This window comes from Somniosus microcephalus, chromosome 14 (assembly GCF_052327205.1).
Source record: "Somniosus microcephalus isolate GS21.2 chromosome 14, FLI_Smic_1.0, whole genome shotgun sequence".
NCBI classification, from domain to species: domain Eukaryota; kingdom Metazoa; phylum Chordata; class Chondrichthyes; order Squaliformes; family Somniosidae; genus Somniosus; species Somniosus microcephalus.
The window spans coordinates 21,752,248-21,780,137 of NC_141000.1; the positions used below are offsets into that span (position 1 = coordinate 21,752,248).

At 48.8% G+C, this 27,890-nt stretch overlaps 1 protein-coding gene across 4 annotated transcripts in view; it reads left to right on the forward strand.

Annotated features, from left to right (window-relative positions):
- The window catches only part of LOC147107370 (uncharacterized), a 171,929-nt gene that overhangs the window by 122,575 nt on the left and 21,464 nt on the right, over window positions 1-27,890 (forward strand). The gene's annotated exons all lie outside the window — the stretch shown is intronic.

Here is a 27,890-nt window from a genome sequence, read left to right on the forward strand (position 1 = left end):
TGTTCTTTCTCTGAATGGTGCCCTACTGTGCCAATTGACTCCGCCTTTCCTCCCCGTTTGCTCTTTACAGAGGTGCACTGGTGGTGGTCTGATAGATGTTTGAGCTTGACTTCCCACCCAGCTGGAAGAGGGTGTGTTGTCATCATCAGCGTCAACATGAGAAAAAAAATATAATCAAAGCTAAGGAGGATAAATAAGGCATAGTTATAATAATAATTACTGAAGAATGCACACATTAGCCTGCAATGACTGTTTGATTAATGCTTGCGGTGTGTTCAATTCACACTTAAATCTCAAACTGCGCACTGGTCCTCAGAAGTTTTTACCAACCAGCTCTCTACACAGCGGAGTTATTGGATAACAGGCAGATTTCAAATGGGCCATTTAAAATTGGAGTACAATGTATGCGTGATTTACATCAAAATGGTGCTGTTGTGAAACAGATTAATCCTCTGGTTTATTTATTAGTGACTGACCCGCTTCAGACGCTCAGTCAAAGTTGTGGATGTAACCATGCCCGATGGAGCAGTCAAAGAAACCTTAAATACACAATGGGAAGATCAGGTTACCGAGAGGATAGAAATTACATTTGACGATATTATTGTCCAAAATCTTAACTTGCTCTTATCAAGTTCCTTTCTCCGCTATTTTAACACCTCTGTTAAAATAAGACATTTTACCCAAGAGAGTTAAGCTTTTAGACGATAGCATTGCCAAGAATAATTTCTACCGCTTTATCACTAAAAGCTATACTGATGATGAAGAGTAATCTCAGGTTGTCCAAACTGCAGCCTGTTGTTATGCTCCCCACAAGCTCCAACTACTGGGCTCGTCAACTCCTGGCAACTTAGTTTCTATTTGATTTTATATTTATTTCCTTTCCTAGCTTCTCCTGTTAGAATTTTGCAGGCCTGGTGGTTCCTTAACCTGTCCCATTACCACCTCCCCTTGCCTTGAATATCTCTTAGTGTCTCTCAATGTCTCTTAACCTCTCCTGCCTTCTATCCTATCACTGACCTTCCCTTTTGTTCTTTCATCCCCTCCCCCCTTTTCCCAGCCCCCAACCTTGCTTTCCATTTCCTGCTTGTTTCCAGTTCTGAGGAAGGGTCATCGACCTGAAACGTTAACTCTGTTTCACAGAATCCCCACAGTGCAGATAGAGGCCATTTCGGCCCATCGAGCCTGCACCGACACATATCCCACCCTATCCCCGTAACCCCACGTATTTAATCCCCTAACACTAAGGGTCAATTTATCATAGCCAAATCAACCTAACCCGCACATCTTTGGACTGTGGGAGGAAACCGGAGCACCCGGAGGAAACCCACGCAGACACAGGGAGAATGTGCAAACTCCACACAGACAGTCGAACCCGGGTCCCTGGCGCTGTGAGGCAACAGTGCTAACCACGATGCCACCATGCCTCTCTCCACTCTCTCCACCAATGCTGCCTGGCCTGCTGAGTGTCTCCAGCGTTTTCTGTTGTTACTTTGGAAAGGGCTGTTCAACACTGCTCCCTCATTGGTGGATAAGTCCTAAATTTGAATGCAAAGATCTACTAGTGTTGGCAGCTGAAGATGCATGAAATATTAAAGCAAATCTTCAAATGTGGCCGACGGTGGGGTACGTAAGTGGGCCACAAAAAAAAAGCACATTTCTGTTTTAGAATGGCAATGGATACGGGGAAATTCTTGCCTCCCTGGTGCAACCATATTTGAAGCCTCAACCCAGGAAGAGGTTTGCTGGACAAGGACACCCATTGGCAGCTCCTGAAACATGAGGAAACAAATCTGCATTGTTGGAAGGGTTAAAACACAATACGTGAAAATTCAACAATTTTATATAATAGCTTTCTTAGATCAGCATTTTTTTCTTAATTTTCCCTTATTTCTCTTTTGCTCGTCATAACCAAGCCACCGTGCACTCCTCAGGTTGCAGTGAGGCTTAAGAAGTTGCAGATAGCTGTGCTTCTTGGCAGTATTGCCACTTCCATAGCTTGACTGGCACCATGGGATGAGACAGATTTCATCCTCATGTTATATATTCAGTGGAAAACAGCCTGCAAACAGGCTGGACAAGGGAATTTGGTGATGAGCTGTGTTGTAAAATAAATAGATATAATGTAAGCAATGTTCCCCCTAATTTTTTTTTGGGGGGGGCGCGGCCCCTTTAAGGGGCTGCACGGCCCATTCGCAGTTTCACGCCTGCGCGAAATTTAACATTGGAAAAGCCGGTCCCGGGCTGCGCGGGACTGGCAGAGAGCTGCGCAGCCACGCAGCTGAGAGGGAACGCTGAATATAAGACATGCTGAATACTGTGGGCATGAATTACACAGAAAAATTCACGTTGAAAAGTTCAACCTATGAAGGGAGACAAAGCCTTTCTTCAGATACTAAAGGTAGTTTTATAGGGAAACAGGAGGGATGCGAATGGGTGGAGGCAACTCTCAGTTGAAGAGGGGGAGGGTTGACTTTTCTGGCCAGAACATCATTTCCTAGATTAGTGCAGGACGGAATGGGCTTCCCTCCCCAGTGCATCATTTTCTAGATTAATGCAGGACGGAATGGGCTTTCATCCCCAGTGCATCATTTTCCTGGTCCGGAGCGGGAGGGTGGTTCTTTCAGCCAGGCCCGATTTTCTGCAGTGGGGGCGGGGGGAGGGCTGGGTCTGCTTCCCTTAGTCAAGGCGCCTCACCCCGGAGATCACATGGTTTTGGGCGGGGTGTGGCGAGTGTATATATTGTGATACACATGGTATCGCAAGTGTGTAGGACAGGCAGGGCGGACCAGAGGGTCTTTACCTGTCCGTCATTGTTCGTATGTTCCTAAGTCCTGATTTTCTGCTCAACGAGATGCAAGATTTAAGACATTGGACTGAAACCACTAGGCCCTGATTCTCAAAACCAACAATAAGATTTTCTCAATACAATAGCAAAATACTGCGGATGCTGAAAATCTGAAATAACAACAGAAAATGCTGGAAACACTCAGCAGGTCAGGCAGCATCCATGACGAGAGACATCTCTCTCTCTCTCTCTCTCTCTCTCCACAGATGCTGCCTGACCTGCTGTGTGTTTCCAGCATTTTCTGTTGGTAAGATTTTCTCCACGGCTGCATAGAAACATAGAAGATAGGAGCAGGAGTAGGCCATTCAGCCCCTCAAGCCTGCTCCGCCATTCAATGAGATCATGGCTGATCATCCAAATTCAGTACCCTGCCCCTGCCTTCTCCCCATATCCCTTGATCCCTTTAGCCTTAAGAAATATATCTAACTCCTTCTTGAATATATTTAATGAATTAAATGGCCTCCACTGTCTTCTGTGATAGAGAATTCCACAGGTTCACCACTCTCTGGGTGAAGAAATTCCTCCTCATCTCAGTCCTAAATGGCTTACCCCTTATCCTTAGACTGTGACCCCTGGTTCTGGACTCCCCGGCCATCGGGAACATCCTTTCTGCATCTAGTCTGTCTAGTCCTGTTAGAATTTTATAAGTTTCAATGAGATCCCCTCTCATTCTTCTAAACTCCAGCGAGTATAAGCCCAATCGACCCAATCTCTCCTCATACGTCATTCCTGCCATCCCAGGTATCAGTCTGGTGAATCTTCGCTGCACTCCCTCCATGGCAAGAACATCCTCCCTCAGATAAGGCGACCAAAACTGCACACAATACTCAAGATGTGGTCTCACCAAGGCCCTGTACAACTGCAGCAAGACATCCTTGTTCCTGTACTCGAACCCTCTCGCTACGAAGGCCAACATACCATTTGCCTTCTTAACCGCCTGCTGCACCTGCATGCTTACCTTCAGCGACTGGTGCACAAGGACACCCAGGTCTCGTTGCACTTCCCCTTCTCCCAATCTATTGCCGTTCAAATAATAATCTGCCTTCCTGTTTTTGCCACTAAAGTGGATAACCTCGCATTTATCCACATTATACTGCATCTGCCATGCTTCTGCCCAATCACCCAACCTGTCCAAATCACACTGGAGTTTCTCGGCATCTTCCTCACCGCACACACGCCCACCCAGCTTTGTGTCGTCTGCAAACTTGGAGATATTACATCTAGTTCCCTCGTCTAGATCATTTATATATATTGTGAATAGCTGGGGTCCTAGGACCGATCCCTGCGGTACCCCACTAGTCACTGCCTGCCACTCGGAAAAAGAGCCATTTATTCCAACTCTTTGCTTCCTGTCTGCCAACCAGTTCTCTATCCAATCAGTACCTTGCCCCCAATCCCATGTGCCTTAACTTTACACGCTAATCTCTTATGCGGGACCTTATCGAAAGCCTTCTGAAAGTCCAAATACACCACCTCCACTGGTTCTCCCTTATCTATTCTACCAGTTACATCCTCAAAAAATTCCAGTAGATTAGTCAAGCACGATTTACCTTTTGTAAATCATGTTGACTTTGTCCGATCCTGTCACTGTTTTGGGGAGGGAATTGTTGGGCTGATACAGGCTTTCAAATTTCGGCTTGTAAAGATTGAGGAGGGAAATCATGGGACAGCGTGCTTACTTACTGATCATTGCCTTTCTGGCCAGGACGCCAGTCTAATGCGACCTGACTTGAGCTGCTGGGTGGAAGAGGCTGTTGCAGCACCACCGGGTGGCCAGAACCTGAAAATGCAGCATGCTCTTTACAGTATCAAATCCTGCTATTCCAACTAACGTTACAAGGAATGGAAAGCGGCCATTTAGAGCACCACCTACAAGCATAACTGATACAGCAGGTAGATGTTGGCATTTTTACAATCGTTTTTTTCCATAGACAGAGCCTGACATAGGAGTTTTCAATGTATTTTGAAATGGAATGTTGCAATCCACTCTGCAGTTTTCTATTTGTAATAGATGTTTATTGACTTTTTTCTGGTTGTATTAATATAAGAACAGGAGGAGGCCATTCAGCCCCTCGAGCCTGTTCCACCTTTCAATTAGATCATGGCTGATCTGTATTGTTACTCTATCAACCTGCCATGTTTCCACATCCCTTAATACCCTTGTCTAACAAAAACTCTATCAATCTATCAGCACGGTGGCATAGTGGTTAGCACTGTTGCCTCACAGCACCAGGGACCCGGGTTCGAATCCGGCCTCGGGCGACTGTCTGTGTGGAGTTTGCACATTCTCCCCGTGTTTGCGTGGGTTTTCTCCGGGTGCTCCGGTTTCCTCCCACAGTCCAAAGATGTGCGGGTTAGGTTGATTGGCTATGATAAATTGACCCTTAGTGTTAGGGGGATTAAATACGTGGGGTTACAGGGATAGGGTGGGATATGTGTTGGTGTAGGGGTTACGGGGATCGGGTGGGATATGTGTCGGTGCAGGCTCGATGGGCCGAAATCGCCTCTATCTGCACTGTGGTGATTCTGTGATCTCAGTTTTGAAGTTTTCCATTGACCCCAGCCTCAACAGCTTTTTGGGGGAGAGAGTTCCAGATTTCCACTACCCTTTGTGTGAAGAAGTGCTTCCAGACAGCACCCCTGAACGGCCTAGCTCTAATTTTAAGGTTATGTCCTCTTGTTCTGGGTTTCCCCCACCAGAGGAAATCGTTTCTCTCTATAGACCCCATCAACTCCGTTAATCATCTTAAATATGCCTGGTCGCCTCTTTTTCTCAGTTTTGAAGAAAGGTCTTCAACTGAAACCTAAGCTTGTTTGTTCTCGCCATAAATGCTGATTGATCCCCTGTGTATCCAGCATTTTTACTATTATTTTTATTAGATAGTCCGGCAGACCCCTAGTGCAGCCATTCCTACCACCCTGTGGATCAGTTATGATGGCAGGAATATTAGCGAGCCTGTTGCCTCTGCCACTCTGCTGAGTTAACCCTGGCAGGGTAGCTGAAATTCTATTTTTCCAATCATTAATTTAAAAGAAAGAAATGAGTAGGATGTAGCACCGTGGATTGGGGGAGGGGATGTAGGTTTGACCCCCCCCCCCCCCGCCCTGCTGAGTTCCTGATCTCAGCCACATGATTACAGGGAGGCACCCGTTAGAGCGGAGGGTTGGACAGAGGGTCAATTGCCATACTGCTCCTCTTCACCATGTGACGGGAGCGTAGGAGCAAATTGTTCACTTATACGGCAAAGAACTACAGAGAGCGAGAAAAAGAAAAACAGAGAGCGAGAAAATGAACTGAAGGATAAACCCCTTCAAAAATACCAGATTTGTAAATAAAAATACTATAGGACTACATACTGCAACACTACCCAGGAGTGACTTCAAGGCAGTAATGTCACTGAGCAGTTCAGACAATGTCATTAATCACAGGCAAGCAACTTTCCATCTGAACCCTGCAATGAAATGTCTGCCTTGTAAATACTCACATATGAATATTTTTATGCATACAACATATAGGGCTGGATTTTGTGAATGGAGACATGCTGGAGGCGGGACTGCTGCTTGTCGGGTCTCAGTCCCGCCTCCATCATGTTCTGGCCAACCAGCGAGATTTTCCCCTGATTGACCTTGTTAAGCCCGCCCTGCGGTCTCAGCAGGCCAATTAAGGGGAAGTCACTGACAGAGCACATCAATGTCTGACGTGCCATCTGTCAAGACTTCTTGAAAGTAGAAATGTCAGCATTTGACAGCTCTGTGAAGCTGTCAAACACTGACATTCTGTGTAGTTTGATGAGTCCTTGTGTTCAGGACTCATCAAACCTTTCTACTTTGTAGAAATCAGATGACTGTTGGTTCGGAGGATCCAACAGCCAGTCTGTGAAATCTACAACGGAGATGTCGGGGACTCCGGAGCCACCGCGGCTGAAGGCTGTAGGCAGAAATGAAGGTAAGTGAACATTTTCTAACACTTAACACTCACCTCACATACTTACCACTCCACACTTGCACTCATCACTCACGGCTACATCTCACTTTCAGGTCCCTCCGACCCCCGTAGACCTCCTACTCGACTCCTCCACCCCGGCGGGGTTCACCGAGGTCGGGAAGCCTTCACCTGAAAAGGTAAAATGGGACTAATCCTTTTTTCTGCCTGTTAACAGGCAGTTAAAAGGATTTAATCCCTTTCCCGCCTCGAGGAGACGGGACCCGGGGCAGGACGGCTTCCCGCCTCCTGGCAAAAGGGCACCGAGGCGGGATGGGGGCGGGTTTGCCATCCGCCCCCACTTTCTGCAACTTTACCGGCAGTCCCACCTCCATACCCGCCTCCTCGGGGCTGAGAAAATCCAGCCCAAAGAATCTCTGCTTTTATATATTTACTTTTTCTTTGGCAGATCGTAGAATATTTGCATTTTTTTCACAATATCAATTACATTATTTTTAAAGTTCCATTTTTTTAAATGGGTACAATAATGCATAGAATGAGAAATAAGGGAATCTGCAATGGCTCAATGCTGAAGAATGAAAAAGACACATTCTTATTATACTGTACAGCAAAATACAGGTGTAAATCGGCAAATCAATCTATATATGAGGAGAAATGCTTCTGTTTGCCCAGCGCTCCAGCCTTTGGGTGGAGACAGCAGCAAAAGGCTGAATCAGATGCCGACCTGTAGCAGGATCTGATTCCTTCTCCAGACACTGACTGAGTCAGACTACTCTCACTTAGTGCAAGCAAAATACTGCGGATGCTGGAAATCCGAAATAACAACAGAAAATGCTGGAAAAACTCAGCAGGCCAGGCAACATCCATGGAGAGAGAAATAGAGTCAACGTTTCGGGTCAAAAACCTTCTACAAAACTCAGAGTTCTGTAGAAGGGTTTCGACCTGAAACGCTGACTCTGTTTCTCTCTCCACGGATGTTGCCTGGCCTGCTGAGTTTTTCCAGCATTTTCTGTTGTTACTCTCACTTAGTGCTGTTCTCTTTTCTTCTTCCAGTTTCCTCGCCTCCTCTACTGGAGGTGCTGGTTCTTGGTCAGATGTTGTTCCGCGGGCGCCATCAGCCCTACAGTGCCTTACCTAAATGGCCATTGTTCAGGTGTGAGTCTGGACGGTGAACAGTGGTAGTCTGTTCGCCATGGATGCATCGCAACCGAGCCCATTCACTTTGAGGTTTAATTTCCTCTCAGCGCTGCGTAATTTGTTGGTGTGCTCTTTTAACAGTCGTTAACCCATTAAGAAAAAAATTGGGAAACAACTGCAATAAAATAGTACCCACAGGAATTTTATGCAAATACATTAAGCAGGGCACTGCCAGAGGAAGTTAAACTCCCTTACATCCAAAGTTGGACACTTTCAGCAGGAGTCACTTTCAGCAATCTGAAGCAGAAGTCCGGACTGATACTTTTGCCCCCCCACCCCCCCCCCCCCGAACATAGATCAGTTAACGTGGCCCAAATCTGGGATCTGATCTGTATGTCTCAGCACCACACCGTGAAGTGCAGTTATCCACTGAACCAAGGCCAGCCTATTCTTTAAAAAAAAATTAAAAATCATCTCGAATAGTCAGACAGTGTCATCAGAAGGACTTTTCTGTATGGAGCCTTCAAACACAGCTGCCTCTTGTAAAAATAGGTCAGTGTATCTCAGAGATAACAACCACCCTTATCTTTATTTTCCTTGGTTAGGTTTTTCATTCTAGTTCAACGAGATCTTCGATCTATCTGAAGAACTGGTTCCATGTACTGTACCTGTGCAAGCAACGTCACAGACTCAGGATTCTGTTCACCCTCCCCCAATTTTCCCAGGGACTTCAGTCAATTCATAAGGGACTAAAAAAAAAACAACTATCCAACCATTAAATTCCTTTAAATAATTAGTGTTTGAGCATGGTTAATCGCTACTGTAAGGAAATCCATATTGTTATAAATCTATGAGCAAATGAAGAGGTGATTGGGCATCAAAGCAATATTCCAAGTGGGGGGGGGGGGGTGTAGTTCAGTTAGCAACAACCAACCAACTGTTCAGAATTTTTTTTTCACTTAAGTCAGTTTCTGACCCTAGAACTATAGAAAGAATGACAGTGAGGAATGACATGGTTACCATCAGCCATTACCTCTGTTGCTATGCCATTCTTCACTACTGTCAGCAACGGCCTTGTGACAGAAACCAATCAAAGTAGTAAAAGAGATAACACATCGCACTGGTGGTACGAGCAGCAGCATTTTGGTCTGATTTAAACAATAGCAGGCAAATTGCCGGTGAACTTGCCAATCCTTGTTCATTGACCAAATACCTATTTAATCTAACTTGCTAATAACGGATCAATCTGGTCCCTCCTCTGGCTCAATTGGTAAGCATGGAACTGAGCGACACAGACACCAAAGGTCCCAGGTTTGATTCCTGATCTGTGCTGAGCTAGCTGATCTCACCTGGAGTAGTGGTGAGGACTGTAAAATTGGCCTCAGTACCCCTGAGCTATAGAGGGGAGGGGGGGGGAATCCTGATTGTTATCCAGTGAAACTTGGCTGGAAATTGTACATTTGTAGATGTTGTCTAAAGACAGGATTTGACTTGACTGTGATGCCCTCTACAGTCAAATAGTCCACTGTCCAGTTTCAGAGATGAGGAATAGCCACGTATATATATAAAATATGGAGGGTGGCTGTGTGCATGGAATCACCGTGAGATGACGAGAGAATTGGAGAGCATGGGCGCTAAAAAGGAACGAACCAGTTCTTATCACAGTTCCACTCTTATGCTATGTGATTGATATGAGGTGATCCACTGCTGTAAATTCAGCCAGTAGCTTAAGGCCGAGTGTCCATAAAACCAAATGACAGCAGTATGTTCAAAGGTGTACAGTCAGAGCATAGAAAGTTGCAATGAACTCTCTGGCCTAGAAATTGAGTATAGCCCCGCTTGGGGCATTAGAATTGGCGGAGCGCAAATTTTATAGCCAGGCGCAACTTATCGACACCTCGTGCGATAAAGGTGATTGAGGCACGAAATCAGGCGTTACACGGGGCACCTAAGGCGCTAACATGCCGGCGCTACTCAATATCGGGGTGGGCAGGCGCAGCGCAGGTGCTCTCAATTACCGATGACCACGAGACTTCCCAGCGCTGGCCAGCTCTTAAAGGGGTGGGTCAGGCAGCTCCAGCATCCACACTCTGCGCCTTGTAGGCCTGCAAATTGGCGCAGGCCCTTCTCTGGCACAACAAACTTGGATCCTATGGAGAGGGTGAGGCAGAGAGCAGAGCGCTTCAGCACTGAGTCTCTGGAGGAATTGGTGTCCGCAGTGGAGCGCCGGCGAGATGTCCTATACCCAGACAATGGCAGGAGGCCTAATCATAAGGACTACCGACGAGCTTGGAGGGATGTTTCTCTGAGGGTCAACTCCAGCAGCATGGCGACCAGGAGCCCTCTCCAGTGCCGGAAGAAATTCAACGACCTCACTCGGGTCGTCAGGGTGAGTGGAGTTAATGTAAACTTATGCATCCCTCCATGAGCACCTGACTTTATGGCTGCAGGGTGCGCCATACCCCAATGGCCATCTGTCAGCAAGCACCCATGGCCCTTTCTGGTCACACACATCCACATTTGACTCAGGGCATCATGTAAGGGCTCTTCCACCATGGGGGGCATGAGAACATCACTCAGGGCATCATGTAAGGGCTCTTCCACCATGGGGGGCATGAGAACATCACTCAGGGCATCATGTAAGGGCTCTTCCACCATGGGGGGCATGAGATGATAACTCAGGGCATCATGTAACATCACTTCCCATCCTTTGCCCTGCAGGCCAAGCTGGCGCGGAATCGAAAGGAGCAGCTTCGCACCGGAGGAGGCCGTCCTCAAGTGGAGCCTCTGACGGATCTCGAGGAGAGAGTCCGCCAGATTGTGGGAGGACGTCTGAGTGGTCCTGTCACCACTGCAGCTGCTGACCCCATTGTCCACAGCGATGGTAAGTTTCTCAACTATTACAGCTGTCACCTTTCAGTTGTTTCCCCCGCCAGCATGCTTTCTCAATGTGGACCCATGTCATAGCATTGCCGCACTGTTGCATCCCTTGCTGCCAAACTGTCCTTTTGCTAAAGCCACTCTTCAACCTCCCTGCTTTCAGATGCTGCATCACCAGCTCGGGAGCCGGCCCCTCAAGCTGCCAGTGCAAGTGCCTCCGGAGGCGACGACCAGGAGGAAGCCGGACCATCCGTGCCAGCCTCAGGGGAGCCACCGCATGTGGAGACTGGGGATAGTAGTTCCCTTGAGGGGAGGGTGGGGGGCTCTGATGAGGAGCCAGTTGCAGGGACCAGCGGCCTGCAGCAACGCACGGGGGGTAGGGACGCTTGGGGGCCGTCTCCACGGAGGGCGAGGTAGGCCACCATGACTGCTGTGCAGAGGAGGTGCGTAGCCTTGCGGAAATGAGCGCCCAGGCCCGGCTCAGGCACACTGAGTTTATGGCTGCAGTGGGGAGGATGCCTGAGTCCATCGACACTCTGGCAAAGAGTGTGGTGGACTTTGGGGCAGCAATGGAAAGGACTGTCCAGGGCTTCGGGGCAGCAATGGAAAGGTCTGTCCAGGGCTTGTCCGAAGCAGTGGAAAGGACTGTTCCGGCCTTGTCCGAAGCAGTGGAAAGGACTGTTCATGGCTTCTCTGAAGCACTGGCACCTGCCACGCAGGTCCTCACTGCTGCCACGCAGTCACTTGCTGGCCTCGTCCACACGCAGATTGAGGCCACGCGAACACTCACTGCTGCCACCATAGCTGCATCAGGCAGGATCACCCCAGGCCCTTGCAGCACCACAGCAGGCCATGAATCTGTGGAGCAGTCGATAGCGGCGGATGATCCGGTGCGGCACCGTCAGAGTGCCAGTGTGTCGGCCGACCACGGTGCAGGTGTCCTCTCTCTGCATGTGACCAGTCCTGATGCCAACTCTGGCACGTCAGCAGAGCAGCTGCCACCACCTGCGCGGCACACTGCTAGCAGACATGCCCAGTTGGAGCAGCCTGCTTGCGGGACCTCCAAGCCCAGAGGTCGGCCAGGCTGTCCCTCAGGGGCTTCAGCGCCTCCAGACACTCACCAGGCGTCCCCCAGCCTTGACCCAGCCACTGGGGTCCAATTACGGAGGAGCTGCAGGGAGGGAAGGGGCCGACCTCGTAAGAGGAGTCGGTCTCCATCAAGGGGTCACCAGTAGAGGGAAGTGCTAAGACGTCTCTTTTTCCGGTTTTAAGGCAGTCCACACATGTTGTGTTTGTTTGTTATGGTTTGGTTAGTTTCGCCGGGTTGCCACACAGTTATCTGTTAGTTTGTTAGTTATGATTTCTGTCGCCATTACGTTGTCATGCTGGAAGGAAGCACTTGTTTGAAAATAAAGAAAACTTTTTATTTACAATCGAGCTGTACACTAATTACAACCATCGATGCCTTCATAGGCTTACAGCAAACCGGAGGGCGCTGTTCGATTCACAGCCACCATTCCGTCCGAGGGGCCTAGAACCGAGTCCTTATGAGCCTCTGACGAACGGCCCTTCCAGTTTCTGGAGCCCTCCCATCTTCCTCCTTCTCCTCCTCCTCCTGATCCTCCTTGCCCGCATGCTCCTCCTCCTCCTCCTCGTCCACCTGCTCTGGTGGACCTTGAGGGTCGGCTGGCATTGGCTGGGTGCGTCGAATGGCCAGGTTGTGGAGCATGCAGCAGACAACAACGATGCGTGCCACATGCTCCGGCGAGTACTGTAGGGCGCCCCCCGAATGGTCTAGACAACGGAAACGCTGCTTCAGCACACCAATTGTGTGCTCCACAATGTTCCTGGTGGCCTGATGGCTGTTGTTGTAATGCTCTTCTGCCGGGGTGCTGGGCAAACGGAGCGGGGTCATGAGCCATGGGCAGAGAGGATAGCCCTTGTCGCCCAGAAGCCAGCCTCTTGGGTGATCCAGGGCCTCAAAAAGGTCAGCCACTGAGGTCTGCCGCAGGATGAAGTCGTCATGGCTGCTGCCAGGGAATTGTGCGTTCACCGCCATGATCATCTGCCGGTGATCACAGACCAGCTGCACATTAAGGGAGTGGAAGCCCTTTCGGTTACGGAACTCCTCCGGATTCTGCAATGGTGCCCGCAAAGCCACATGTGTACAATCAATGGCCCCCTGCACCATGGGAAGTCCGCAATAGCCGCGAAGCCCTGTGCGCGCTCCCCCTGCTTCTCCAAGGTCAGAGGGAAGGTGATGAAATCGCGCCTCCTTTTGTAGAGGGCAGCTGTAACTTGCCGGATGCAGCAATGCACCACAAATTGAGAGATATTAGAAATGTCCCCAGCTGCTGCCTGAAACGATCCGCTGGCGTAAAAGTTGAGCGCAACAGTCACTTTCACGGCCACCGACAGAGAGGTCCTGCACCGTATCCGCGGCTGCAGATCCCCAGCAAGCAGGTGGCACAGCTCAGAGACAACATCCTTACCAAATCTCAGGCGTCGCAGACACTGCTCCTCCGACATGGTAAGGTAGGAGACCTGCTGCCTGAAAACCCTGGCAGCGTGTGGTCGGATTTGGCAACGTCCATTGGCCCTCCTCCTTCTGGCCAATCCTGGCCCTCTCTCCCTCCGTCTGTGCCCCTGCCAGCTGTTCAGCAAGGATAACGTGCCCCTCCAAAGCAGCTCCCATTATTCTGTCCGACCAATAAGACGCAGTCAACTTTCTGGATCCAACTGCTCTGAACAGGGCTGAAGGTCCCAAGGCTCCTCTGGCTCAATAACAACAAGTCTTTGCCACTGAAGGTCTGCAACTCTCTCCAGCAGCGAGCAGAATGGCCAGGCAAAATGGCTGCCGGTTTTATAGTAGTGCTGCCCCCTTTAAAGAGCGCCCCCCGAGTACGAGGTGGACCTGGTAACGTTCCATTCAACTGTCACTAATAGCGCCAGGCGAAACGGAGGTGGGCGCCACTGAATTTTCGGTACGGGGCGCCAAAAAGGCGTTGCACAATGAAATGACGTCATGATCTGGCTGCGCCCGCAAGCAGGCGCAAAGACTTAGCGCCAGCGCGAACAGGCTACTCAATAGGGCCGGATGCGCTAGGATCACTGCGCACGTCTGAAAATTGGGTAACGCCCCAAATCTCGGGCTCTTTAGGCGCTAATCGCTGGCGCAACCAACCGAATTTCTAGGCCTCTGTCTGATATAAAACACAAAGAACAGAAAATTACAACTAGAGAGCGGCGATTAATAAACTGCTAATGGATTTGATTTTTTTGGGCACTATAATTATCCCTGGTCCTGAGGGGTTTATTACCTTCTCACTGGTCAGTAATGCAGTCCAGAATGATCTAGCAATACTGTCAGCAGTAAAATCAAGCAGTCAGTAGCACAGATTTGTTTCTTATGCTAACACACTTTTATAACTAGAATGTGAAATGTTATAAACATTTGCAATTTTTTTTTTAAATTATGGTGCATCAGCACCCTTTAACCATCTTTTCTGTGTCAGTAAAACAGGGTCATACGATTCCTGACAGGTAGAATTTCGGGAGGGTGGGAAGACGTCGTTAAACCCTTTTTTTGCTGATGTAAATGATTATTTTTCTAGCAAATGCTGCTCATTTCCATTGGCCACTGTTAACGACAGTCTCCATCTGTGACAAAGTGCATCATATTTATGGATTCAATTTGATGTTTTTATGTTGCTTTTACTTATGAATTAGCACTGGCAGTTAATCTTCAGACAGAATGAGGCACTATTGCTTCCATTATGTGCGTCTGTGTGAATCTGGTAATTACCTTATTATAGTCCCTGAAGTTTAGTCTAGATTTTCCAAATGCTTTTGCCCAATAAATGGGCATGTGATGATGGGTACGTGCAACATGTTGCGCCTGGCCTGAGGTGCCAACTGGAAAATGAAGGTGGTATTCAAAGAGGCATTATGACAAAATCTAATGGGCTCCCACACCAAACAGGCAACATTCTGGCCACCCGAACAAAGGACATCACTGATCTCGATGCAAGAGACTTGATTAAGCAAAGTAAGAGTATTTATAGTTTATAACAGAACAAGAGAGGAATGAAATAAAAACAGAAAATGCTGGAGATACTCAGCAGGTCAGGCAGCGTCTGTGAAGAGAGAAACAGAGTTAACATTTCAGGTCGATGACCTTTCGTCAGAACTGGAAAAAAGCAGGAAACGGAACAGATTTTTAAGCAAGTGTAGGGGCTGGGAAATGGGGGAGGGGATGAAAGGACAAAAGGGAAGGTCTGTGATAGGATAGAAGGCAGGAGAGGTTAAGAGACATTGAGAGATATTCAAGGCAAAAGGAGATGGTAATGGGACAGGTTAAGAAACAAAGGATGGCTCGAGATGAGGTGTAAATTGCGCTGGCAGAATGATCGACAGCTGCCCTGTGGGAGAGAAGAGAAAAAGACACAGTCTGTGTCTCCTGTTCTTCTCTCCCACATGGCAGCTGTCGATCATTCTGCCAGCGCAATTTGCACCTCATCTAGAGCCATCCTTTGTTTCTTAACCTGTCCCATTACCATCTCATCTCGCCTTGAATATCTCTTAATGCCTCTTTTCTTCTCCTGCCTTCTACCCTATCACAGACCTTCCCTTTTGTCCTTTCATCCCCTCCCCCCTTTCCCAGCCCCTGCTTAAAAATCTGTTCCATTTCCGGCTTTTTTCCAGTTCTGACAAAAGGTCATCGACATGAAACGTTAACTCTGTTTGGCCTAGAAATTCAGTTGTTAGCGCCAGCCGCTAGCGCCTTAAGAGGGTGAGAAGTGGGGCGCGAAGCGGCTAGTGCCCGGGCGTGGCGCGATCTGCGCCTCTCGCGAAATTCAGTTAAGATTTAGCGCCGGCGCAAAACCTTTGCGCGCGCTCAGCTGCGCGCGCAGATCCTGACGTCATTTCATGGTGCAACGCCCTTTGTGCGCCCCGAACCGGAAATTCAGTGGCGCCAGCCTATTGTGCATCTGGCGCCTCCAGCGACTGGTAAAGGGGAACGTTTCCTAGTCGCTGCGGGGCGCGGGGGGCGCTAATTAAAGGGGACTCCTCCTGCAGTATAAATGTCAGCCATTTTGCTCCACTCCTTCTTTGTGAGAGACGGATATTTGGAGAGAGACAAAGGGAGAGAGCTTTCTGGTTTGACTCAACACTTGCTCAGGTACTTGTGGCGTCAGGCCAGAGCTTTGCACTTGGATTTAACTTTCAGTGCCATAGCATTGATTTGATACATCTAATGGGGGCTGCAATGGGTACAAATGTTGGCTTACTGCATTGCATTCAAAGGGCTCAGAGACGCCGTGAGAGCGTGCCAGTCATGGCCAGACGGAGAAGGGCCAACAGGCGTCAGCACAGGAGGCCTTACCCACCCAGGGTATACCGCCAGCAGTTCTCATATCTGAACATGTCTGAGGAGCAGTGTGTTCGGAGGCTGCGATTCAGAAGGGAGGTGGTCACTGAGATCTGCCACCTGCTTCGCAGAGATCTGCAGCCACAGCTGAGGAGCAGGACGTCTCTGTCGGTGACAGTGAAGGTGACGGTGGCTCTCAACTTCTACGCCACCGGCTCCTTCCAATCCGCTACTGGGGACATTTCCAACATCTCCCAGTTCGCGGTACATTGCTGCATCCACCAGGTGACCAATGCCCTTTTCAGAAGGAGACGTCAGTTCATCTCCTTCCCCATGACCGTGGACAAGCAGCAAGAGCGTGCAATGGGATTTGCAGCATTAGCGGGCTTCCCCATGGTGCAGGGCACCATTGACTGCACGCATGTGGCTTTGCGGGCACCTCTGGAGAATGCCGAGGATTACCGCAACCGGAAGGGATACCATTCGCTCAACGTGCAGTTGGTGTGTGACCACAGGCAGCTCATACTAGCTGTCAATGCCCACTTTCCAGGCAGCAGCCACGATGCCTTCATCCTGCGCCAGACTTCTGTGGCAGACATGTTCAAGGCCCAGCCTCCCCCACGAGGATGGCTTCTCGGGGACAAAGGCTACCCTTTGTGCACCTGGCTGATGACCCCGCTCCGTGCGCCCAGCACCCCTGCTGAAGAGCAATACAATGAGAGCCATCAAGCAACCAGGAACATCATTGAGCACACAATCGGTGTGCTCAAGCAACGGTTACGCTGTCTGGATCATTCCGGGGGAGCCTTACAGTACTCGCCTGAGCGAGTCTCCCATTTCGTTGTCGTGTGCTGCATGCTGCACAACCTGGCTCTCCGCAGGACTCAGCCACTGCCAGCAGACATTGGAGGACCACCAAAGGAGGAGGAGGAGGAGGAGGAGCAGGAGGAGGAGCACCAGGACGGGAGGGAGGCACAAAGTGCAAGGGCTGTCCGTCGGCAGCTTATTGCAACTCGGTTCTAGGACCCCTCTCAGGGAATGGCTTGTGCCAATGAAAGAAGATGAATGTAGCCGCTCCGCAAGCCCTCAGCCGATCAAGGCAACAAATACTTCCAAAAGCCAACATGGACAGTGCGATTAAAGAACATTTTTCACTCTGATAACTCTGTGCCCTTCCTGCATGACAAACTAATTCAGAGAAACCCCCCCAAAAAAAACACACCAGTCTCGGCCTTTATATTAAAAACAAAAACACCAGTCTCGGCCTTTATATTAAAAACATATACACCAGTCTCGGCCTTTATATAAAAAAACAAATACACCAGTCTCGGCCTTTATATTAAAAACAACACATATGGCCACACCTTCTACTTTTTCCCCTGCGAGGGTGATCCGTCTCGCGTCCGTGACTGACCCCTACCCGCCTTGCAGCTCCTCCTCGATGGGACCCCAGTGGCTGCAGCAAGGCTGGGGGAAGGCTGCTGAGGGTCAGTTGGTGAGACGGCAGATGCCCTTGGGGGTTGGCCTGGACCAGCTCTGGGCCTGGAGGGGCCGGCTGCTGACTGCTCCAACTCTGCTTGGGCAGCAGCAGTCTGTCCTACGGGTGGTGGCAGCTGCAGTGGAGGAGTGACAGTGTTGGCTGCAGGAATGTTGCCAACCTGACAGAGCACAGGCACTCCCTGGTCGGCTGATTCACTGGCACTCGCACGGGCCAACACTGCAGCATGCGCAGCAATCTGTTGAAGCACAGACTGCTGGGCTGCTGCGGCGCGGCGAGTGCCCCGGCGATGCCTGGCCGATCCAGCGAGGGTGGCAGCAGTTAGTGCCCATGTGGCCCTGGTCTGTGTCTGGATAACACCAGCCAGTGAATGCACGGCACGACTGAGCACTTGGCTGGAGGCCGCCTGTGCTGCCGTGAAGTCCTGCAGACTCCTGGCCTGTGCTGCACTGAATTCTTGCAGACTCCTGGCCTGTGCTGCCCCGAATTCCTGAACACTCCTTGCCAGTGACTCTATGGAGTCAGGCATCCTTGCCACTGCAGCCATGAGCTCAGTGTGCCTGCGCTCAGCCTGGGTGCCCATTTCCACAAGGAGCCGCACCTCCTCTGCGCTCACCGTAGCAGGACTCGAGGCCAGCCTCTCCCTCCGGGGAGAAGGCCGCTGAGCTTCCCCACCCCTCCTGCGTTGCAGCAGCCCGCTGGTCCCCGGAGCTTCACTCTCCTCCGACCCTTCCCCCCTGCTCCCCTCCAGGGAAGACGTGTCCCCCTCATGGCCATGGGCTGCCTCGGCTGAGGGTGTCCCTGATGGGCCGGCTTCCTCTTCCTCCTCCTCTATGTCTGACTCCGAGACAGTGCCAGCTTGAGGGGTGCCTCCTCACCTGGCGAGTCACTATCTGAAAGCAGGGAGGCACAAGAGTTGCTTTAGAGTGAGGACAGGGCGGCAGCGAGGGAGGCATGAGTGCTGCTATGCACTGCATTGGTTCGATAGTGGCAAAGGATGCTGCTGTGAGGCGCAAGTGGAAAGAGAGAGGTCAAAAAGGTGATGACCTTACCATTGCTGCCCAGAACAGGGTCGGCATCTCCAGTGGCGACGGGGCCAATCAGTCGGCCTGCCATGATCCGCTCCACTCGCTGCTCTATGTCGCTGAGCTGCTTAATGTCAGGACGGCCTCCCCCGGTCTGACGCTGCTGTCTCCGGTTATGCACCAGCTTGCCCTGCAAGAGAAAGGACGGCCTCTAAGTACAGTGTGAAGCCCTCATCTTGCCTGCACAGCCTCCCATGGTGGAATAGCACTGACAGTGTGAAGCCCTCATCTTGCCTGCACAGCCTCCCATGGTGGAATAGCCCTGACAGTGTGAAGCCCTCATCTTGCCTGCACAGCCTCCCATGGTGGAATAGCCCTGACAGTGTGAAGCCCTCATCTTGCCTGCACAGCCTCCCATGGTGGAATAGCCCTGACAGTGTGAAGCCCTCATCTTGCCTGCACAGCCTCCCATGGTGGAATAGCCCTGACAGTGTGAAGCCCTCATCTTGCCTGCACAGCCTCCCATGGTGGAATAGCCCTGACAGTGTGAAGCCCTCATCTTGCCTGCACAGCCTCCCATGGTGGAATAGCCCTGACAGTGTATAAACTCCTGAATGTGCAAGTGCTTTTCATGACAGTCCCATAGCTGCTGGATGAGGGCTGGGTATTAGGGCTTTCAGGTCCCTTTGGCCATCAACTGAGGTGCACATGCAGGGATGAGGAGGATACTGGAAAGGGTACTCACCCTGACAACCCGAGTGAGGTCGTTTAATTTTTTCCGGCATTGGATGGGAGTCCTGGCAACCACGCTGTTGGAAGTGACCCTGTTTGCCACCTCCCTCCAGGCTTTCCGATAATCGGAGAGCAGCGGCTTCCTGGCACCCTCAGGGAAGAGGACATGGCGCCTGCGCTCCACTGCGCCAACCAGCAGCCTCAGGTCACCCTCGCCGAAGCGCTGCGCTCTCTCCCTGGCCTTCTCCATTCTCCTGGGCATGGAGCAGTTGAAATAGCACTGGTCAGGCCTTCCTTCAGGGCTACAGTGTGCAGGGCGTGGCAGCCAAACAATTCCACCCTCCCCCTTTAAGTGCTGACCGGCGCCTGACTGTCTGCCTTCAATCAGCAACTCGCCGCACCTGCGCTGCGCCCACCCTCGGTGCTAGCGCCCCGGCTCGCCGGCTTAGCGCCTTATGATACTCGTGCATCGCCTGCTTTAGCGCAGCAGCAACCTCTTGGGGCGATGCAACTGAATATCGGCGAAGGTGGCGCTAAGTTGCGCCGGGCGCAAAATTTAGCGAACGCCCGGCTGTAGCGCCCCAAACGTGGCTATACTGAATTTCTAGGCCTTTCTCTCTTCACAGCTGCTGCCTGACCTGCTGAGTATCTCCAGCATTTTCTGTATTTATTTCAGATTTCCAGCATCTGCAGTATTTTTTTTGTAAGAGAGGAATGAAACTGTCCATCAAGCAATGTGAAAATGTCCATAAAGAGCTCTGAAGCAAAAGTACAAAATGAAGTATATCAGAAGAACCTTGATAATGATGACAGCTATATTAACAAAATTAATACACTACACACAATCATCGCAATATGTTGGTCATGGCACATTCTGCAAAATTACAATTTGGTATCAACTGTTTCATTTTTCAGACTGTAAAACTATTTATACTTCACGATAATATGGTGTGACATACTAATTTAAAAATACACTTTAGCAGTCAACAATGTGCAGCGCACAGTCCATTCACAAATATTATAAATGTATTTTACTGCTAAAATAGCTTGACTGTATTTTGTGATTGTGGAAACTTCTAGTATGTTGGAGCATACCTCTACCGCTTTTACACTATGTTTTTGTATTGTACAAAATCAAAACCTATTTTAAAAAACTGAAGGACACCTAAATTGACAATCAAACTGGACTTGCCTTACAAATGCGGGATGCCAAGGATATCTGATTACATCAGGTGGACTGCTCATAACCAACCACAAGGAATGTATCGAAAGCCTCAGGCATCGCTGTGCTTCAGCAAGGAGTCAGTTACCGAGCTGTGCTGTCTGCTGCAAGGACACCTGCAGGCAAATCTCCACCACATAGATCACACTGCTAGTAGCAACCAAAGTCCCTTTTGATCCGTTCCAGGCTACCGCAGGGGACAACTGGATTGTAAGCCAATTTGTAGTAAACAGATGCATTGAGCAGGTGACCAATGAATTGCTCAGCAGGGCAAATGCTTCAATCACTTTTCCCATTGAAAAGCAATCACAGCATGGCAGGACAGGACAGGACATTGCAGTTTCATTATATTGCTGGATTCCCAAAGTACAGGGGTCACTGTTGGCACCAAATAGTTACCCAGAACACAGAACAATGTCAAGACTTATGCCAATATAAAGAGCTGCCACTTTGTCAGTGTACAACTGGACTGTAACCAGGAACACTGGATAATGCAGGTCAATACCCACGTCCCAAACAACAGACACAATACTTTTATTTTAAGACAATCATCTATGCCAGGTTTATTTGAAGGCAAAGACAGACTGCAAGGATGGCTTTTTCGACACCAAGGATACCCTTTTCAGCCATAACTAATGATATCTTTGCACGAGCTACAGACAGAAGCAGAGTGCCGAAAGGATGAGGCCCATAACCAGGATCCTGATAGAGCTACCATTCACGTTTTGAAGCAGCATATCCGAAATCTGGACAAATCGGGCATCTTACACTACTGTCCTGCCAGGGCTTCCCAAGGTAATTGTTGTCTACATTATTCTACATAACTTTGAAGTACAAAGAGGCCTAATTGTGATGGAGGCGAAGGCTCAGCTGCAGTCAAGATCTGAGCCAGGATGTTGCCATAGAAATAGCTTTGCAGCCAGGAAGACTACTACAGGACACGTTCAGCTAAGTGCACAAACTGTTCTGTCCACCTGTACTCAATCAGGTGGCCCAAAACATTGTCCTCTGCACTACCTCAATTACCATCAATGCTGGCTTTTCTGGACTATCAGAAACTCTCAGGATAAAGGTCAGGTAAAGTGGGTGTGGCGTCAGCCTGAGAGAAGGCAGCCTCTTACATGTTTTTTACAGCCATGCCTCTACTCCATCAACGTGATCACTGATCTGCCTGGGAGAAGGTCTGAGAGAAGCACTGATGTCCGTGAAGCCCTGTTTCATAGCCCTCTTCAGCCAATCCCTGAGTATGATGTAGGCGGGTAAGAGAAACAGTGTAAGTTGGAGCCTAAGGCCGCCACAGCAGTAATCTCAGAATTCACGAGAGAGATTCCAATTGTGCTTAGATCCTCTGCCCGTGGACCTTCCACCACAGATGGTCTTGGAGTTGTCACATGCTCCATGGTAAACTGCAGTGCAGCAAAGTTTTCCTGCATGACTGCACAAATATGGCTGGTAGATTCCTCAACTCCTAGCCTCAGTTTGCAAAATGCCTTGTACAGATTCCAATAGATGATTACACACAGAGAGTAATCATCTTTTGTAATCATAAGAACATAAGAAATAGGAGCAGGAGTAGGCCAATCGGCCCCTCGAGCCTGCTCCGCCATTCAATAAGATCATGGCTGATCTGATCCTAACCGCCAATCCGCTATCACAGAACCATCTCCTGAATCTAACAGAATTAGACACACGAAATAGGAGCAGGATCAGGCTACACGGCCCCTGGGCCCGCTCCGCTACCCACAGGACCATGACCGATCCGAACCTAGACTCATGTCCAAATTCCTGCCCGCTCCCCATAACCCTTAATTCCCTTTACTTCTAGGAAACTGTCTATTTCTGTTTTAAATTTATGTAATGATGTAGCTTCTACAGCTTTTTGGGGCAGCATATTCCATGGACCTACCACCCTCTGAGTGAAGTAGCCCTGTAAGGTCCAAATCTCTTATGTTTGGAGCTGAGGAAGGAAGCAATCTAGACCTCTAGCCAGCAGGTTCCTGCTCCTCCACTGTCACTATCACTTGCTCCTCCTCACCCATTCACTGTGACTCAAGTTCACGATCTAAATTCTCCAGATTGATTGTAGCTGTGCTGGTCTTGTGACAAGTGGTGTGACGCAGGATGATGTGAGGTGATGGTTTGCTTTTGTGATACTTTGGACGGCTGGTTGGCTCCTGTGGCGGAAACAGAAAAGGAACATGTAAAATGCTGTAGGCAAGATACTTCTTCAAACGATGCTCCATATCCAATATACTTCATGGGCTTGAGTGTATATCTGTGTGACAGTGAGTAGGAGAGAAGGCATAATAACAGAAGGATGGTACTAGCCCTAAGCTTGGGGAAGGTCTTCACCCTCCCTGTTTTACTTACGTTTTACTATGTTAAATAATGGCGCTATATAAATGCAAGTTGTTGCTGTTGCGTTCTGCACCAATAAAGTCCAGCATGGCCTCCTCGAAAGCTGTCAATGGCCTGAAATTTGTGCCTTCTTCCTGCCAGGATCCATACTCTTTTGTTATGAGCCAACTTCTCCTTTAAGTAGAGAATTAGGTCAGATTTTGAGGCCTCCTGCCTGGTGGAAACAGGGTTGGGGGGGGGCGGCTGGGTGGGGGTGGGGAGCATCCTGAAAATTGCAGGAAAGTGCTTACCACCCCATTCCTGCTGTGGCTGGCGCCATTTAGCCGGGGCATCCACCTGAAACTAGGGCACTGCTAATTTAGGTATTTATATCAGGATCCTATAACGCCAGGTGGCCTCAGGGCGCTCGTATTCCGACAGCAGCTTGCAGGCCCTAAGCTAATCAGGCCTGGCCCTCGTAGTGGACCAGGCCTCCAGTCGGCACTATCGGGCTGGCGCATTCCGGCTGCTGTTTGTCCGAGAACCACATGAAATGACAATCTACCGCATTGCGTTGAGATGTTGGAAGTTTCAAGAGCGTGTAAAGTGCACATCCGGCCTCCTAGCGCGTGTGTGAGAAAACGTCCATGCATCATGCAGCTAGCTTGTATTAGGAGGAGTTTTGGTGTCACTGTGACAAGCGTTCTGCAGCTTGATTATGTGCTCTTGCTGTAGTATGGGCAAGCATGGTTAGTGAGTGCTTTGAATGGAGGGTCAGTAAATGTGTAACAGGTTGAAAGGCAGGGGCTCTGTGACATGCATACTTGGCCATTAACCTGCTATAACAACAAGAACTTGTTAAATATAGCACCTTTAAAGTAGTAAAAACATCCCAAGGAGCGTCACAGGAGCGTTATCAGGCAAAATTTGACACCAAGCCACATAGAGCTATTAGGGCAGGTGACTAATAGCTTGGTCATAGAGGTAGTTTTAAGGAGCGACTTGAAGGAGGAGAGTGAGGTGGAGAGGTTTAGGAAGGGAATTCCAGAGCTTAGGGCCTAGGCAGCTGAAGACACGGTCACCCATGGTGTGGCGATTAAAATTGGAGAAATGTAGGGCTGGAGGTGATTACAGAGATAGGATGGAGTGAGGCCATGGAGGGATTTGAACAAAAGGATGAGAATTTTAAGATCAAGGTGTTGCCAGACCAGGAGCCAATGTAGGACAGTGAGCACAGGGGTTATGGGTGAACAGGACTTGGTGCGAGTTAGGATACGGGCAACAGAGTTTTGGATGAGTACAAGTTTACAGAAGGTGGAAGGTAGGTGGCGGGCCAGGAGAGCATTGGAATTGTCAAGTCTAGAGGTAACAAAGGCATAGATAAGGGTTCCTACATATTGGCCTAGAAATTCAAGTAGGCCGGAAACCTGCTGGTAACAGCGGGGGCTAAGGCTAATGGCCGCCCACAAAAAGAGCTCAGGCAGCACCGGTATTTTGGTGCTGCCTGTTAATTTACATCAGCGGAGAATCTGTTGTGCAATGCGCTCTTTCCGGCGTTAACCTCAGCAGAAGGCCGAAGGTCGGGTCTGAAGGATCGGTGCAGCGTTCTCGGACAGTGTGCTGTGTCAGATCATTTGGTGACAACTCCTTAGTTTTGTTATCGAGTTTGCTGATGACCCTTGTAGGGTTGGAGCAATGTGCGTTGTGGCACATCACGAGGCATTTGGTTGTCCACGGCTCCCCTCTTACTTTCGTGGACATTTGTCTGGGTCTTGTATGGAGTCCACAAATGGGTGCCAGACTGCCTGGTACTCCCACCTTCGCTGGCTGCCATAGCTCCACAGATCTTTTGCCCAGATGGTTGCTGTGTGGAGGTTTGTGCTCCACTATGGTGCTGGATGGGGAGGGGGAGGTGGGTGGGGATGCCACCATCTTGCAGCGAGCAGTGACAGTGCACTAGCCTGCATATCGCATAGGGCATTCACTTCCTCATGAGTGGCTCTTAATGCACAGGCTCAGATCTGGAGGGACTGTGACTGTTAACACCACAAAGACTGTGGCACAGATATCCTTAAAGCATTGTAGGAGATATCAATGGAAATAAATTTTAAAAAGGGGAACATGAACTCTTGGTCAGGAGTTTACTGGTGTAAATGGTGCAGATGAGAGTTCAATTAAGTTTTTAACAACAGCAGACTTTGGAAGAACTCTTGGTGAGAATAGACTGTCAAGCCTTTTAAAAGCAGACTTCCAAACTTTGCATATCATTTTGTCCATTCCTAAACTAGAAAACCCCAGTGTATAAAATTTAAGGAATTGCAGCTTTGATTTTCCCTGAGATTATTACAACTGTAGTACAGTATAGTTTATTTTAAAAGCATTTACCTCCTATAATGTTTGACTGACTGGGGGGGTGGGGTGGGGCGGGGGGGAGATTTGATGCATCTCATTGGAAGCCGCTTTCACTCCAATTACATAGTCTGAGCTCTCCATAGTTAACAGTTATCCCAGCAGTTGTTTCCTGTATGGGTTCTAGTTCACCGCCACTTTCTCCCGTCTCGCCACGCTGTCAACAGCTGCACGCACGGGTGTGCTTTGGAGAGGGCGTTAAGAGGAGCGGCGAACTCCAAAATGGATGAGCATGTGTCAATTCGGCGTTGCACGCTGATTGACGTCGCACTCCTGCTAATTAAAATATTTACTGCGAGCGCAGGCAACGGCCGCGCTGCTGACTTACCGAAAATGGCAACAAAACGGGCTTTACCGGCCCGTTTACTAACACTTACAATTTCTCGGTCTATGTTCCCATCCTGGGATGTAATGGAAAATCCACCTCTAAATCACAGACAGGCAGCAATGAGGGAACAGAAGCAAAACATGGAGAGGAAAAATAAACATAGATTTTGTTCTTTTTTTTCCCATGAGCAGCACCATGGGAGCTTGAATAGTCTCGTAGAACCAGGGAAATATACAGAATCACAAAATATGTTTAACCCACGTACTTTTACGATGGAAACCGATTTTTATCTCCTGTTTTGTTTCCATAACTGTTGCTGTGGTCCTCAAAGGGATAAAATCAGTTTTGGACTCCTTTAGCAGAACGGATAATAATTGTTTCACTGAAGAAATTGACCCTGTGTCATAAGCTTATTGTACCTTTATAAAATGTCTTTGTATCAGGTTTTAAATGAACATTTTTTTCAGTCCTATGCAATGTATTTTGAAAAACATGGTAACTCGCAAACTGAAATATAGGATTTAATTTACCCTATACTTTAAACCCAGAAAGATTAATTTTCCAGTTTTCTGTGTATATCATTAACATTAATTACAACAGTGACTCCACTTCAAAAGTACTTCATTGACTGTAAAGCGTTTTGAGACGTCCGGAGGTCGTGAAAGGCACTATATAAATGCATATAAGTCCTATCACCATCTCGTCTGGTTTTGAATACCTCTTAATGTCTCTTCACTTCTCTTTTGTTCTCTCCCAGCCCTGCCTTTCGATCTATTTCATTTCCTTTCCAGTTTTGAAAAAGGGTTAGACCCGAAACGTCGACTCTATTTTCTCTCCACGGATGTTGCCTGGCCTGCTGAGTTTTTCCAGCATTTTCTGTTGTTATTTCGGATTTCCAGCATCTGCAGTATTTTGCTATCGTACTATATAAATGCAAGTCTTTCTTTTAATCAGAATGTACATTTTGTGAATTCAAATAATGCTAACGCGAGTTCAGCATCCCACTCCGGGTGAGCGTAAGGAGAGTAATGAGAACAGAAGTTTACTGCAGGTTGGGTGGGGAGGGGAGAGAGTGTCTGTCTGAGGGTGGGCTGTAGCATGTTGTGATGGCAATGCAAGTGGACCAGTTATAACAGGGGGGGAAGTAGTGCCTCTGGTCTCTGGCAAGCTTCTGTCATATGTTTTCCTCTTGGGCTTGTCAAAAACCTTCACCCTTTGCCATGCTTATGCACAGTACAATGCACCATCCTATCTTCCAGGCGATTTTGTTCAAAAAGAACTTTCTCAGCCATTACATCGGCTCAACTGCGGGTGCTGGCTCGTGCGTGCATTCGGAGGAAGTGAAAAAAGAGACCGCTCAAGCGCTATTCATCCTTGTCTTTGTCCAAATACTTCATATATCCTCATTACAAATAACATCGATATAAATCTTCCCCAGTCCACAGAGTTCCCGGACTGTGGACTGGGGAAGATTTATATGCATTGTATACATGGGAAGATACTGACCAGAGGCCCCACTAGGAGGGAGGGAATCAAGGGAAGCTCTATCACTGAGCTGCACTTACACATTCCCCAACGTTTTGCATCAAGAGTTGGTTTGGTGGCGAGCTCAGAATAGATCAGCCACCGGAGGAATGTGGCTTTGGAAACGGAAATGGAAGAAAAATAACAAGCAGAGGAATTAGAGACTAACATTCCTTTAAATGCATCTAAACAAGCCTATCCTGATTAATCAAAGATAACAGAGAAAATACAATTGTTATAAAATGAAATAATAAGCTTACCCTTATGATGAACCCTGCAGCTATGGGGATGGCGAACACCTTTTATTTGCCATTCACATCCTGTTCTATACTAAGACAGTTCAAATAGTTTTGAGAACACAGTAAACAGAGATGGTTTTTAGTCTTAGGTTTATTGACATGTCCGTGCATTAGCTGAGTGTTATTATGTCAGTACTTCTTTCAGGAAAGTACAAGTGTGAGATTAAGTTAAATGTTAGCTCACTGTGAATACAGCTGATTATCTGCATGATTTTCAACATCAGGAACTGTTGTATCTATGCTTTAATGCGTTCAATCAAGCATGTAGATATGTCGAATTAAATCAGAGTCAGGCAGACAGGCTTATAACTGCGATGTTCACTTTATTGCGTAAAATGGC